General features: G+C 38.7%; 1 long non-coding RNA gene across 1 annotated transcript; it reads left to right on the top strand.

The window, feature by feature from the left end:
• Positions 1–394: 394 nt before the first annotated feature.
• LOC130424018 (uncharacterized) lies at positions 395–2140 on the top strand. Its single transcript, XR_008906917.1, has 3 exons — positions 395–549; positions 1632–1689; positions 1908–2140. It is a non-coding gene; the product is annotated as an uncharacterized LOC130424018 (long non-coding RNA).
• The last annotated feature ends 14509 nt before the right edge of the window (positions 2141–16649 follow it).

Raw genomic sequence — 16649 nt, 5'->3', positions numbered from 1 at the left:
AAAACAATGGATGTCAATGAAAAGAAGTCACACAAACACAAATACGGACAGGTGTGTATTTACATTCAGTATCCATAATGTGTGAGAGAGGCAGATACTTTAGAAAACTGTAACAAAACCAGCCGTTAGTTATCTTTATAACCATTATTTATGTGTTCATTGTTTTGGACGACAGATTTGGACACTATCAGCTATTTTGGGGAAATATCTGTGTGACAAAATTCCTATTTTGGGTTTGTGTATGTGATGACAGGATGAGTTCAATAAATCTCTAAATGAATTCTTAAAGCACGCGAGTGAATTATTATATATATAACTGTAACAGCGCTTAAACGTTTATAGAACGCAATATCGTGTGGGACTTTTATTGTGAACTTGGCCGGAAACGGGTGTCTCCGCAGCGGAAGCAGGAAGTGTGCGACCATGGAGAACTCACGCGTATCGGTGCCCCTGTCTCTGCCCAAACACTCATACTGGTTTGATTTCTGGATGTTTCTGCTGTTTGACGTCGTTCTCCTTTCGATCATTTACTTCGTCATCCCGTGAGCGGTGAGTCTTATTTACGGTATCAAACAAATCAACTCTACGACAGAGAATCGCGCCAGGTCACGTGACGCCTCGTCATTCAAACAACACCTCTGTGTGCTGTACACAGTTGAGTTTATTTCAACAGTGTATGTGTGATCAACAGCATTTGAGATGACACACGTGTGCTTTATGTGACGTATACAACTAACGTACTGTAAGAATATTCGAACACAGTGACTCTTAATAAACAACTTTCTGCTGTTTAGATGATAAATTACGCTTCCTTCTACAGTACATAATCAACCTGGGTATTACTACAATAAGCTGCTGTAACCCAGAGCCATTGATAGAGAGAGTCGCGTCTTCTCCCGTGACTCCAATGGAACAGTTTTATCACAGTTTCAATAGTTACTAGTAACGCATGGAGCTGTGACTAAACAGACCAACTGAGGTGAACTTAAAACATTTAAAGACGAAAGTAAGTTAATGAATAAAAAATGAAAGAAATAAAGCATTAAAAGAGAAAACATAACGTCCTGGAACTATCTGAAGGCTCCGTGAATCACGTGACGCTGCAGGGTTTTGGACTTCTCTCTGTCAATGGCTCGTGTTTGGAGTTAAACCAGAGTAACTAAAATCTTCAAATGAACATTGTCTCACTTCGGGAACTAATAATATTGAATCCAAATGGTACTCAATCCACAAAAAACATGCTTACTGCACTATTACTATTCTCCTTTATATAAAATAATTATATCATGTTTTATTCTTCATTTCTAATAGATTACAATTCAAATATGTGTATAACTATTTTATGACGTAAGATAATCAATGATTTACAGTTGATAGTTAGATCATTTTTTTATAAATGTTGTTTCTTTTCTCTTCAGCTGTACACAAAGGAAGATTTTTGTAAGAATCTGTTGTCCCTGCGTTGAGAAGAACTCAACCTAAAATGTTTGCTTACGGCCATTATAAATAAATGATCATTACTACAATAAAATAAATCAAAGATCCAGTGCATCCTTTCAGCGTGCAGCTATGTTTGATCAGCTTTTTGTTGAGTTTTAATGGTAAACATTATTTCCTTGTGTGTTTTACAGAAAGCTTCAGGAATCCGGTTCACTAAAGAGAGAACGAGTCAGAATCTCGGCTGAGACGGTCAGAAGTGTTTTCAAACCTTACACTTCATCTTTTCATAAAAAACACACAGGACTCTCTGCACTGCTGATTATCAGGCCGTTTGTTTTCCTCTGAGAGGATCATATTAATATGAATGCCGAAATGATTGAGAATAAATCAGAATTATTTGAACAACATTTATTGTCAAATATAATCCGAGCAAAGTAACGGGAGCTTTATTTCTTTGTTTTTGTCAGGACGTGAATGACAGCGTCCGCATGTTCTGCTTCTTCATCACAATTCTTGCTTGACTCGCATCACTTTAACGCTGACTGAAATGAAACGTGCTCACAAAACGAAAAACAGGTGTTTTCCCAGAATGCACATTCCTGCCCTGAGATGAGACCAACGTTCACGTGTCGGAGGGTTTTTATGCACATTGCAAACGAAAAATAATCAAGTGTGTTTGATTAAATTGATTTGACATGTGTTAATGTGTTGCCGTGTGTTTTGTCATCATTGATAACACATTGTGGGTTTTATCGCAACTTCAGCTAAATATATTTTCATTTTGAATGTGTTATTATCTGGATAGACAGCTGAATTCTTGTTCTTATAGTGTTTGTGTTTTACACGAAGGAATGGAGTTGAATTCAAACTTCACAGCTGTACCGAAAAGCGTCCAGCGGTCATCTGCACAGATCTATGAGGTCAAAAGATATTTGTCCAGTTTTAGTCTCGGCGGGGCACTTGATCTAACGCCGCCCGCCGTTGTAACCTATTGTCTTGTCTGGAGTCTCGGGGCATCAATTATTCTATTGGCTCGGAGAACAAAACGCAGCCTAAAGCAAAACTAGGGCCGGAGACACGGGGCGGGAAATTAATGAAGTGGGCACACTGCGCACTCCATCATGTGTTGTGGCAAGTCTTTGTGTTGCTCTCTCGCTGGGTCCATCTTGTGAAATAAATCAACAGGGAGTTTTCCAGACGCAGCCAGAGAAACATTCAACGTGCGTTTAGAAACGCCTCTCGAGGGATAAACAACGGGGCAGGTTTACACACCGGCTTTAAACGGACTGGACGGCTGACGATGACAGAGAAATAAGAATTTATTTCCAACATGAGAGAACTCAAATCTTGCTTTTTTATTGTGCATTTCAATTAATATCAATTAAACTGCAGTTGGATTGTATTGATTTAGTCCATCATAACTAAAAAAGACACTGCTAACATACACAAAAACTCATTTTAAAAATCTCATTTTGGAGAAAAAAATCTTCAAATACAACACTTATCATTTTTTTCTTTTTTAAATATGCAATTATAACTTATGTTAGATCTGCTGTTAACAAACTCACGCTTTTATTCTTCACGCAGGACTTGATACAACTTTCACGTGTAAAGGGAATTTTATAATGTGGTTAAAGATCACTTGATCTGGTCTGATGTTCAACTGATTTATTGATCACTTCATGGTAAAAGATTAAACCCGGTAAACGTTAATTTAAGCAGGGAGTTAAAAACACATCTTCAGATGATTACTTAAGGGATAATGTACTGGCAGCTGGTTGTTATATGGGAGAAATAAGGGTCTTGTATCATACTGAAGGGGATTATTCCTGCCATAACAGCTGGCTGGTTGTACTTTATCCTGCTTATTACACGCCTACTTACCACACGAGAAAAAAACTGAATGTGAAATTTAGTTAGCTAATTTTTGCCAAATGCAGACCTTCTGAAGGGAAGACCATTTAGTTTGTGTTTTAAGGTAAGAAACAACGTTCAAATGTCACAAACAGGCAAATTGGTTCAAGCGTTTGTAAATATAATGTCATGATCTTAAACAACATATTTATATTTATTTGTAAAAAAAAGGGCTGTGTAATAAATAATGTTAAAGAATCTGAAAGAAAGTTGTGAGGTATAGATTATTGAAACTCAATTTTAAAGGAATTTAATGTGTTAAAAGAATTTTCATTTGGGATTTTCCACGGAACATCTGAGTTTACGGTTCGTTTTGGATTTGGATTCAATTTATTGTCATTACACATATACAAATACAGTGTAACGAAATGGATTAAGAAGAAAAATACAGCATAACATGAGGAATGTGAGGAGAAAAACAAATACACCACAGACAAGACTTGCAACAGGGAAAGTTAATCCAGCTCCGGCAAGCAGCCATCCGGTCCAGTGCCATTACAGCACCGTTCACAGACCCGCTTGTCAGGCTGGCGGTTCAAAGCGAGGAAGGCATGGGATCGGGTCAGGACAATGTCTTTATGTGTGTGCTTGTGTGATAGTTTCTCAGTCTGTAGAGTGGGGGAGGAACGCAAGAGCGTCTCACTGCAGTTCTCTACACAGGGTTGATTTCCAGCTGCGGCCTTGGCCAAGGCCAGTGCTGGTTCCAGGGAGCCGAAAAAGATAAGTTTACGTTTGTTTAGTTTTGAGGCGAGAAACCGTATCCAATTCACGGCCACTCTTATTGTCCATTTAGATCTCCAATAGCTTCAATCGATAGGAGCAGCCTTGTGAGGCTTTGGACAGCTGTTCTCGTTTTATGAAATTCTTCGATAACCCAGGGCAAAGCCTAATCCAATCAGCACAAGATCTGATATCATGGTTCCGAATAGGTAGATGTCTTCGATGTCCTCGACGGAAAGAGTCGCCAGACACACGATCCGCCATCTCTCCCACGCGTCCATCGTGTAGCCAGTTGCGAACGTTCCGTCAGGGCATTCAGGTTCACCCGAACCCATTTGTGTCAATTGCGTTGAGAGACCAGTTGATCAGATCCATAATTTTCAAATTTGGAGAGCAGTGCAGAGAGAGTCTCTCTATAGATGAGACGAGGCAGGAAACAAAGCAGGGAAAATAAGGGCAAGGACGGGGAGTGAAAAATGTGACCGCCTCCTCTGAGAGCCAAACGAGAGTATGAATTTGCATATGAATTCTAATATAATTATGACAAACTATATATGTGTGGAAGCATCTAAGCCTCTAGAATACATATTCCATCACTATTTTATAAAATAAGATATGTAGAATGAGTAATCTATTTATAAATGGCAAGAGTGCGCTTCAAAAAATGTATGTACTGCAAAATGACATTGTTCGTCCAACGGAACTCTTACATTTACAATAATATTTAATGGTCCAGTCTAATTTGTCATTGTCTCTTTGTGTGAAGAATAAAAAAATTGAAGAAGAATCTCAATGTCTGTTGTGGTGTCCAATGTCAGATCAAAAGCAAAGCTTGACCCTATTGGATTATTGTGGTGCTGCAGCTAACCCACCCACAGAAGACATCAAGCCCATCCCCATAAAAAAACTGGTGATGCTGGGGACATACTTGACATTTTTAGGCAGAAACATATCGACTTTAATGTTATTTTTTTTATAAAATCTAACCATTTTATAGTTTTTTTTAGCAATAAATATAAACTAAAATAACTTTTTTTTGTATAAAAAAATAACTAATAACCAGGAATAATCTTGAAAGGGTCTTCTTTTAAATGAGACCCACCGTAGATCTTTACTCCAAAGCATTCATGAGTAAAGATTAAGAAACGGCGCCAGTAGCCATTTCTCTGCTTTAGCTCCGTCCTTTTGGTACCAGACGACTGTACTAACCACCCTAATGTAATGGTCCCAAAAAAGTGGTTACTGTTTAGTTTTTTTGGATGTTTACTGATAATAAGCAAGAGAAAACACAGAGATGTGTTATTGTTGAGCAGACTTTGTGCTGATGGTCTTGGTGAGATTTCATGAGCTCATGTTTAATCCACAGAGAATCTTTCCAGGTGTGATGAGAGTTAAACACCGTTAACACATCACATTCAACCAAAACAGATCAAACAAACACAGCTCTCATGGTCAATCCATCATCCGTGTGGGCGTGCGAGTCTCTTTAAATACAAAGATGATGTCACTTTCCACGTTTTCCTGGACGTTTTCCTGGACACAAGGTGGATCAGAAAGTCCAGAAGTTGTGGTTGGAGAGGAATGAGTTTGGTTTGATGTAAAGCAGTCGAACGGACACATTAAGTTCCTTTAATTAGAACATTTGTCCCGTCAGCACTGTGAGAGCGATAGCATCACTTGTGCTGTCAGCCCGTTCGCCGACTTTATCTGACAGAATGTTTCCTTTGGTGGCTGAGATAAGCGTTTCATTTCAAAGATGACTTTCTTGATCGTATTAATGAGAAAGAAGGAAAGGCGAGATCGTTGGCGTCAGCTGTGATCTTATTTCTCTTGGTTTTATTTGGGGTTTTTGTGAACCTCGTCGCGTCAGCCGCTCCTTGTCTCACTTTTAGTTTTCTGTCATTATGTTGAGATGATGTTTGAATGATTCTCAGGAATGAATGGCCTCCGTCTCTGACATCGAGCCTACAGGTGCTCTCTAGAAAAGACGCATCTGTGATGCTGTGGAAATGTGCTCAAAGCAGATTGATTTCACACACACATGAAGAACTCATATAAATATCTTCAGTACATCACACGTGAAGAAATATAGCTTTAAATAATACAAACCCTCAAATACATCACACACGTCTTCTGAAGTTATACATTATAGTTTGTTCAGATCTCAGGAGTTCACTTTATTTAAATAACTCAAAATGAGATATGAATGATTGTTTTCAGTCTTTTTCTCGTACGGGAACACATGCCGACTGGACTTCTTTATAATGTTTGTGTCAGTGAATCTGTCCGAGAGATTTAATGTGAGATGATAAAAACAGGTTTGGTGAACGTTTATGTGTAAGTCAAACACTGGTCATGTGGTTACAGGAGGATTACACAGCGGTCTGCTGAAGGGATTGTTTTCTTCTGGTGAGATGCAGAAAGCCGGTGAAGTTTCACATACACGAGACTGATGAGCTGTGGGGAGGGTGTTACCATAGAAACCAAACAGTTTGCCTCTTCTGGCTCTTTATCAGCCAGTGACTCACACTACACCAGGAGTTATTTGTGTGTTTGTGCTTTTTTGTGTGTTTGTGTGCTTTTTTGTGTGTGTGCGTGTGTTCATGTGCATGTGCTTGTGAGTGTGCTTGTGTGTGTGTGTGTGTGTGTGCTTGTGAGCGTGTGTGCTTTTTTGTGTGTGTGTATTCATATGCATGTGGTTGTGAGTGTGTGTGCTTGTGTGTGTTCATATGCATGTGCTTGTGAGTGTGTGTGCTTGTGTGTGTTCATATGCATGTGCTTGTGAGGGTGTGTGTGTGTGTTTATATGCATGTGCTTGTGAGTGTGTGTGCTTGTGTGTGTGTTCATATGCATGTGCTTGTGAGTGTGTGTGTGTGTGTGTGTGTGTGTGTCTGCTTGTGTGTGTGTGTGTGTGTTCATATGCATATGCATGTGCTTGTGAGTGTGTGTGTGTGTGTGTGTGTGTGTGTGTGTGTTCATATGCATGTGCTTGTGAGTGTGTGTGCTTGTGTGTGTTCATATGCATGTGCTTGTGAGTGTGTGTGCTTGTGTGTGTGTTCATATGCATGTGCTTGTGAGTGTGTGTGTGTGTGTGTGTGTTCATATGCATGTGCTTGTGTGTGTGTGTCTGCTTGTGTGTGTGTGTGTGTGTTCATACGCATATGCATGTGCTTGTGAGTGTGTGTGTGTTTGTGTGTGCTTGTGTGTGTGCTTGTGTGCTGTTGTGTGTGTGCTTGTGAGTGTGTGTGCTTTTTTGTGTGTGTGTATTCATATGCATGTGCTTGTGAGTGTGTGTACTTGTGTGTGTGCTTGTGAGTGTGTGTGCTTGTGAGTGTGTGTGTACCTGTACATCTATCTTTATGAGGACCAGTTAGAGTTTTAGACCAGCAGAGTGAGGACTAAGAGAGTAAAGTGAGGACATTTTAGCCGGTCCTCACTTTCTGAGACCCCTTTAAAGGGCTGTTTGAGGGTCAAGACCTGGTTTTATGGTTTAGGTTATAATCAGGTTTAGGTTATAATCAGGTTTAGGTTATAATCAGGTTTAGGTTATAATCAGGTCTAGGTAATAATCAGGTTTAGGTTATAATCAGGTTTAGGTTATAATCAGGTTTAGGTTATAATCAGGTCTAGGTAATAATCAGGTTTAGGTTATAATCAGGTTTAGGTTATAATCAGGTTTAGGTTATAATCAGGTTTAGGTAATAATCAGGTTTAGGTTATAATCAGGTTTAGGTAATAATCAGGTTTAGGTTATAATCAGGTTTAGGTTATAATCAGGTTTAGGTTATAATCAGGTTTAGGTTATAATCAGGTTTAGGTAATAATCAGGTTTAGGTTATAATCAGGTTTAGGTTATAATCAGGTCTAGGTTATAATCAGGTTTAGGTTATAATCAGGTTTAGGTTATAATCAGGTTTAGGTTATAATCAGGTTTAGGTTATAATCAGGTTTAGGTTATAATCAGGTCTAGGTAATAATCAGGTTTAGGTTATAATCAGGTTTAGGTTATAATCAGGTTTAGGTTATAATCAGGTTTAGGTAATAATCAGGTTTAGGTTATAATCAGGTTTAGGTTATAATCAGGTTTAGGTTATAATCAGGTTTAGGTTATAATCAGGTTTAGGTTATAATCAGGTTTAGGTAATAATCAGGTTTAGGTTATAATCAGGTTTAGGTTATAATCAGGTCTAGGTTATAATCAGGTTTAGGTTATAATCAGGTTTAGGTTATAATCAGGTTTAGGTTATAATCAGGTTTAGGTTATAATCAGGTTTAGGTTATAATCAGGTTTAGGTTATAATCAGGTTTAGGTTATAATCAGGTTTAGGTTATAATCAGGTTTAGGTTATAATCAGGTTTAGGTTATAATCAGGTTTAGGTTATAATCAGGTTTAGGTAATAATCAGGTTTAGGTTATAATCAGGTCTAGGTTATAATCAGGTTTAGGTTATAATCAGGTCTAGGTAATAATCAGGTTTAGGTTATAATCAGGTTTAGGTAATAATCAGGTTTAGGTTATAATCAGGTTTAGGTTATAATCAGGTCTAGGTAATAATCAGGTCTAGGTAATAATCAGGTTTAGGTTATAATCAGGTTTAGGTTATAATCAGGTTTAGGTAATAATCAGGTTTAGGTAATAATCAGGTTTAGGTTATAATCAGGTTTAGGTTATAATCAGGTTTAGGTTATAATCAGGTTTAGGTTATAATCAGGTTTAGGTTATAATCAGGTTTAGGTAATAATCAGGTTTAGGTTATAATCAGGTTTAGGTTATAATCAGGTTTAGGTAATAATCAGGTTTAGGTTATAATCAGGTCTAGGTTATAATCAGGTTTAGGTTATAATCAGGTTTAGGTTATAATCAGGTTTAGGTTATAATCAGGTTTAGGTAATAATCAGGTTTAGGTAATAATCAGGTTTAGGTTATAATCAGGTTTAGGTTATAATCAGGTTTAGGTTATAATCAGGTTTAGGTAATAATCAGGTTTAGGTTATAATCAGGTTTAGGTAATAATCAGGTTTAGGTTATAATCAGGTTTAGGTTATAATCAGGTTTAGGTTATAATCAGGTTTAGGTTATAATCAGGTTTAGGTTATAATCAGGTTTAGGTTATAATCAGGTTTAGGTAATAATCAGGTTTAGGTTATAATCAGGTTTAGGTTATAATCAGGTTTAGGTAATAATCAGGTTTAGGTAATAATCAGGTTTAGGTTATAATCAGGTTTAGGTAATAATCAGGTTTAGGTAATAATCAGGTTTAGGTTATAATCAGGTTTAGGTTATAATCAGGTTTAGGTTATAATCAGGTTTAGGTAATAATCAGGTTTAGGTTATAATCAGGTTTAGGTAATAATCAGGTTTAGGTTATAATCAGGTTTAGGTTATAATCAGGTTTAGGTTATAATCAGGTTTAGGTTATAATCAGGTTTAGGTTATAATCAGGTTTAGGTTATAATCAGGTTTAGGTTATAATCAGGTTTAGGTTATAATCAGGTTTAGGTTATAATCAGGTTTAGGTTATAATCAGGTTTAGGTTATAATCAGGTTTAGGTAATAATCAGGTTTAGGTTATAATCAGGTTTAGGTAATAATCAGGTTTAGGTTATAATCAGGTTTAGGTTATAATCAGGTTTAGGTTATAATCAGGTTTAGGTTATAATCAGGTTTAGGTTATAATCAGGTTTAGGTTATAATCAGGTTTAGGTAATAATCAGGTTTAGGTTATAATCAGGTTTAGGTTATAATCAGGTTTAGGTAATAATCAGGTTTAGGTTATAATCAGGTCTAGGTTATAATCAGGTTTAGGTTATAATCAGGTTTAGGTTATAATCAGGTTTAGGTTATAATCAGGTTTAGGTAATAATCAGGTTTAGGTTATAATCAGGTTTAGGTTATAATCAGGTTTAGGTTATAATCAGGTTTAGGTTATAATCAGGTTTAGGTTATAATCAGGTTAGGGTTATAATCAGGTTTAGGTAATAATCAGGTTTAGGTTATAATCAGGTTTAGGTTATAATCAGGTTTAGGGTGAGGGTTAGGGTCAGGTACTCACTTCTGATGGTTAGGGTAAGGGGCTAGAGATTGGGTTGCGTCAATGTATGTCCTCATAAAGATAGCTGTACAAACGTGTGTGTGTGTTTGTGCTTTTGTGTGTATGTGTTCGCGTGTGTTTTTGTGCTTGTGAGCACTTTTGTGTGTGTGTGTGTGCGCGTGTGTGTTTGTGTGTGTGTATGTATGTACGTGCATCACGTGGTGGTCCGATTATTTGGCAGTATTTGTGAACACGCAAAAATTATGTAAATGAGACGAACTTAAACTCAGCTCATGTATAATACACAACCTCTTCATGAGTATATATTGAGAAGCACACATTTGAGTGTCTTGTGTCACATGATCAGGTTGTGTGTTTGATCTTCATGTGTGTATGACTCCAAAGTATAGCGCAAGAGATTCAGAGCACTGGTCCGATGTCACTCTCGTAAGATTGTGATGTCACACACCGTCTCTGTATCAACACACATAAAATGATACAAGGAATTAAATAAACAAGCTAAAACAACATGTACATCTATACATCAATTAATTATAATATATTGTATAAATAATAATAATAATAGGTTTAATTTATACAGCGCCTTTACCGGTCTCAATGACGCTGTACATAGACAACCGATTCACAAGATCTAAACAGATCATTTCACAATCAGTTAAACAGTAAAGTGACAGTTAATAGACAATCGATTAACAATCCTTCCTTTTGTGATGTGAGGGTTTCAGAAAAACAGGCTGATGTGACAACATTTACTGAGTCCTCCTGAGCTCTTAAAGTGATGATGATCTCCAACACACATCTGACATGTTTCTCATAGAGAAACTGCGAGTGTGACACTGAACATTTACATGTTTTCATATCACAGCGCTGCTCGACACACTGCGCGTCATTAACATCACTGACCCCACCACACACACACACACATGCTCGCAGCTGGAGTACTTCTCCTCTGTAGTGACACTTCGTCAATGTGCCTTTCATTGAGCGTGAGGAAAGCGATGAGACGTCTGAGAGCGAGAAGGAGAAAAGAGCCGCGCCAGAGAAACATCTGTGTTGAATGGAGAGTAATTGCAGATTGATTTGGTGCATCTGGGCTCATGCTGATGCGCTCTCGCCGGCTGATTAGCTGTTATTCACTCTGTTTATCTGTGGAAATGATGGGGTGAGTATCAGGTTAAGTGTGTGAGCCAAACCGCCCTCTCAAACAACATCAGAATGGAAAATTAAACCCTCAGACAGATGTTAGTCGAGCGCATTAACTTCAGCCTCCTTTTTTCTGTTCACGTGAAACCCAAGTGGGAAACACATCCATCTGAACGTGAAGAGCTGAACTGTGTGTGAGTGCTGGAAAAACGGCGCTCGGTCCAGAAACACACGCCGACATCCTTTAAAGAAACACACGTCTTTCCATTCAAACGAGGCTCGTTATAGATTGTGCCGGAGTTACATTACACTGACGTGTTGTGAACAAGAGATGTGTCTGAAAAGATCGCAGTGAAGCAGATGTGTGGCTCCGTCATGTCACTCTCTGCACATACCCAGCAACCAATGTTTAGTTCCCAGAACGATCCCCTTACGTTCGTTTTTATTTTCCAGAACGATCCCTCACGTTAGTTTTTAGATTCCAGAACAATAGTTTTTTGTTTCCAGAACGATCCCTTAACGTTCGTTGTTATTTTCCAGAACGATCCCTCACGTTAGTTTTTAGTTTCCAGAACAATAGTTTTTTGTTTCCAGAACGATCCCTTAACGTTCGTTTTTATTTTCCAGAACGATCCCTCACGTTAGTTTTTAGTTTCCAGAACATTAGCCTAAAACATTTTTCACTGGTCCGTCAGGCCTCACAACACGTCAGTTAGGAGTTCATCCATGCTGTGTTTTTAGCCTCATATTTATCAAATCTAATTTATATAAGAACAATGCATCATCCCACACAATATGGAGGATGAAATCAATGCATTAGAGTCTTCTATTAGACTAATATTTTTTTTTCATTACTGAAGTAGCCTCATTTTCGACTGAAGCTCAGTGTTCAAACTCGGTGTGTGCGTTTAAGAGAGGCGAGAGAGACCAATCAATCATCACTGATTTACCCTGAAATCCATACAGGCTGTTAACGGTGTCACATGATCTACAGTGTTGATATTAGTTAGACGAGAAGGTCAAATTACATCCGATCATTCATGAAGACAGATCTCTCCTCCACCTGCTGTGCTGGTTTGCGATCAACAGTATTCATCGTGTCGCATCCAAACGTTATTGTTTTTGGGTGTTTCCATTTTCCTCGGCAGAGAAACACATTCATTATAACATCTTCTCGGACGGCGAGGCATTTCTGAAATGCATCAAATTGAAAATCCTCGGAGATGTCATAGACTCTAATGGAGGAGCGAGCGTGTGAGTGTGCGTGAACAGATGATTAAACTCTGGTAATGTGCAACTTTTGTTGTTTAAAGTCAGTTTTATTAAGGACTTTGACACAGTGTGTTTGGGGCCCGGGGCGACAGTGGCACGCGCCTCCCGATGGGCTGATTGTCTTCTGCTGGTGGGGGGTCGCTCGGCTCCATACACGCCTGAAATTGAAACCATTATACCTCCATTTTGTTATTCATGTTTGTTAACGGGATAAGCGGGACTCATTTTCATCCCGTCTGTTCTCCGGCTCCGTCTCGCTTTCTTTATTATCGCAGATGTGATGCTTTCCTGCGCTCAACGATTTTATTCAAATTGCCACAAAGCACGTTTACAAACGATACTTTGCCCTTTTCTATACTGACACGGCACGTAAAGGTTTCTTTTAACAGCTGGTCAGCGGATGTGAGTGTATAATCAACTTTAAGCTTTATGGTTTTGTTCTCAGAAAAATATTAGCTTCGAGATTATTCCTGTTATGGGTTCATTTTCCAAATCTCAGAAATCAGCCCTGTGCAGATGTGTGACTCATAGACTAAATATCAACATAAATAATATTTATTATATAATAATATAACAGTACACCCTGATGCACAAAAAAGTAAGGGATAATCCACGGCTAGTCATGGATTATCCCGATTATACAATGGTTTTTGCCAAGTTAAAGCATTTAATGATGTTTACGGGGTCGTTTAAGATCAAACCAGTGAAAATGATGGTTATTTTCTCAGTAAGTTTTAAATGTAATCAAACTGACAGGAGCTACCCGTGCGTTAAAGGGTTTTACTGCACACCTTCCAGCCAATCAGAATCCAGTATTCAAACAGACCATGGTATTATAATAATAATAATGTGACACAAATGCAAAGTAAAAAGCTAAATACAAATAAAGAAAACGTCTCTGTTATGTATGTAACCTCGGTTCCCTGATGTAGGGAACGAGACGTGTTTAGAGACAGACTGGGGTTTGATCTTGAGAACCTATCATCTCATAGAGGATTTTCTAAAGGCCAATAGGATCGGCGAATGGCATGCCCACGCCAGTCTCCGCCCAGTACATACGGGTATAAAAGGAAAATGGCGGCAGTCATTCACTAACCTTTGTACTGAGGAACCTGAGAGAGTCTCCAGGTCCCTGCAGCGGATCGGCGCAGTGATGTGGCATGAAGACACAACGTCTAATTCCCTCCATCAGGGAACCGAGGTTACATACGTAACCGAGACGTTCCCCTTCAGTCGGTCTCTCGACGTTGTGTTGACGTTTTTATTTTCCAGAACGATCCCTCACGTTAGTTTTTAGTTTCCAGAACAATAGTTTTTTGTTTCCAGAACGATCCCTTAACGTTCGTTTTTATTTTCCAGAACGATCCCTCACGTTAGTTTATAGTTTCCAGAACATTAGCCTAAAACATTTTTCACTGGTCCGTCAGGCCTCACAACACGTCAGTTAGGAGTTCATCCATGCTGTGTTTTTAGCCTCATATTTATCAAATCTAATTTATATAAGAACAATGCATCATCCCACACAATATGGAGGATGAAATCAATGCATTAGAGTCTTCTATTAGACTAATATTTCCCCTTCAGTTCCCCTTCAGTCGGTCTCTCGACGTTGTGTTGAGAGACAGACTGGGGAAGTATCTACACACGCCACGGCACCACGCCGCATTACGACCTCCAGCGGAGCGACAGTGACTGGCATGGCGAGTCAACTGAGAACTCACGCGAGATGTAATCTTCCAGTGGATTCAGTATCAGACATACTAAGAAGCTTCTACTGACGGTCATCACGTAAGGTGGCATTACCCCTGTAACGAGGTCCCTTCCGGGCCGCACTGGGAAAACACTACTCTCCTCTTGAAGAGTGTGTTACGGAGCCCACATCCTACCACGTGGGGAAGTACATGTGGAGCGTAAGAGAGCGCATGTGGGAATGTGTCCACCCGACCCGGGGGACAGTATACACGGTGGAAAGCCACCGGAGGGGAGGTCACAGATTCGCCTATGGGGGAATACGTGAAGAATCTACATATGGCACCACCTTCCAGGGAGTCACTACGTATGGGGCATTTAGTCCAAGTATAGGGGTCCACCTGAATAGGGGTGACTCTGCCAGTATTGGACCTGGTTCTAACAGATCGCTCCGCCCGATCTATTACCAATGCCATGCTTAGTGATGGATGGAATGCCTATACTTCACCCTAAGGGGGGAATAGAAGGGGGGCTAATAGCGCACGCTACTCACCTAGAGAGGGGAGAAGGCGCTTTCGCAGGCGTACGTCCAGGCCAGATGCCGGCACTTATCCCTGCAAGGTTCCGAAGAACAAAAGCTGAGTGAATGACCGCCGCCATCTTCCTTTTATACCCGTATGTACGTGGCGGAGACTGCCGTGGGCATGCCATTCGCCAATTCTATTGGCGTTTAGAAATTCCTCTCGGAGATGATAGAAGAACACAACGTCGAGAGACCGACTCAAGGGGAACTTAGGAGACTGTCTTCAACCCATGAAGCACCAGTGTCAAAGTGCCCTCCGATTGGCTGATTCACTGGCCGTTCTGCTCAGTTTATATTGTGAACGATTATATGAGGAGTTTGGTTCAAAAAAGTTTTATTGTGCATTCATTGATTAATTAATCAAACTGCAGTTGGCTTCTTTTGATTAAAGTCATAATAACTAAGCAAACATAGCTAACTAACACAACACTGTGAACCCAAATGTTCAAAATAATCAACAGATTAAGTACTGTTAAAAAAGTTCCTGAAACACTTTTTTACTTTTGAGTAAAGTACAATGATTCATTTTGATTAACTTGAAGTTTTGACTAAAACTCAAAAAAGGTATTTGCTCCTTGTTCAATTTACTTAATTTTAATACGTTAATTCAACCCAATTTCCAATTCCCAGCATGCTTTGTGACATACTGCATAAGGAGATGATTATTTGATATGTTTTTAGTAAAGTAAAAGACTTTTTAGTGTGTAATGTTCACTTATCACTCATATTTTTCAGTTTTGTGATTACCATTGTTTGAAAGAGTGGTGCATGTGCTTTGTCTCTGTGAAGCCGCATTTGACATGTAACGTGTTATGTATCCAGGAAGCAGTAACTGTGCAAATACCAGTATTGATATCAGTCTCTTCTTGATCATTTTGGGTTGTATAAGTCAAGGTGTTTGATGTATGCATATTAAGATTAAGAAATGTGTTCAATATAGAAACTGAAAGAATTTAGTTCAGTTAACTTAAAAATGCTATTTTGGTGTACATATTTAGGTTCTGTATACTTAATTTCATAAAAAGGATAAATTAAATATTTAAGTCACACTTGCTAAGATTTGGTTAGAACTTTATCTTAACAGTAATCAAATTTTTAAAGCTCTTCTTACTTAAACAAAGAACCCCTAAAACTCAAAATGAGTGACAGAGTGATCTTATTTTGGAACCAAACTCTTCATATGTTAGTCTGTCATCATTCACAGAGAGAAAGTGTGAAGTCGTCTTCCACAGGATTACGTTTTTCCATTATTCCAATTTTTGAACGAGTTTTCCTGTTGAAAACATCATCTTGACTCTCTTGTCTGATTATGCCTTGAGGATCTTCTTGTTCATCATATTTCTTTAGCCAGATGGTATAGTGGGAATGTCAAAGAGACTCCATGATATTGTCAAAAACACATCAGCATTCTTGGCCAATCAGGTTGAAATGGGACATTTACTGTAACTAATGGGCGCGGCTTGATGCCATGCTGTGGTTGATTGGATGGTCAACAGTGGATCTGATAGTGAGTTTAGAGGACCATGTGAATCTGATGTCATCATGCACTTCTGAAGAACATCTCAAAGCTCAAAGACGGAATTAAGTTTATAAACAACACTCGTGAATTGGGTTTCATGAGAGCAGAAAGTGATCTTCAAAGTGTAGATGGTGTTTATGTCTGTATGAATTAACACTATTCTTTGAGTCAAACATAAGAAGATTTGGTAACACTTTATAATAACTGCATGCTATGAATCATTAGTTAAGCATCAGTACATAGTTAATTATTCATTTATGAAGCATTGGCCCCACATTAATAGACATTAGTAAGCAGTTTATAAATACAGCTATAA

The sequence above is a fragment of the Triplophysa dalaica genome, chromosome 1 (assembly GCF_015846415.1).
Source record: "Triplophysa dalaica isolate WHDGS20190420 chromosome 1, ASM1584641v1, whole genome shotgun sequence".
Classification (NCBI taxonomy): Eukaryota; Metazoa; Chordata; class Actinopteri; order Cypriniformes; family Nemacheilidae; genus Triplophysa; species Triplophysa dalaica.
The sequence above is the reverse complement of the archived record's forward strand: the minus strand, read 5'-3'. Positions and strand labels throughout refer to the sequence as shown.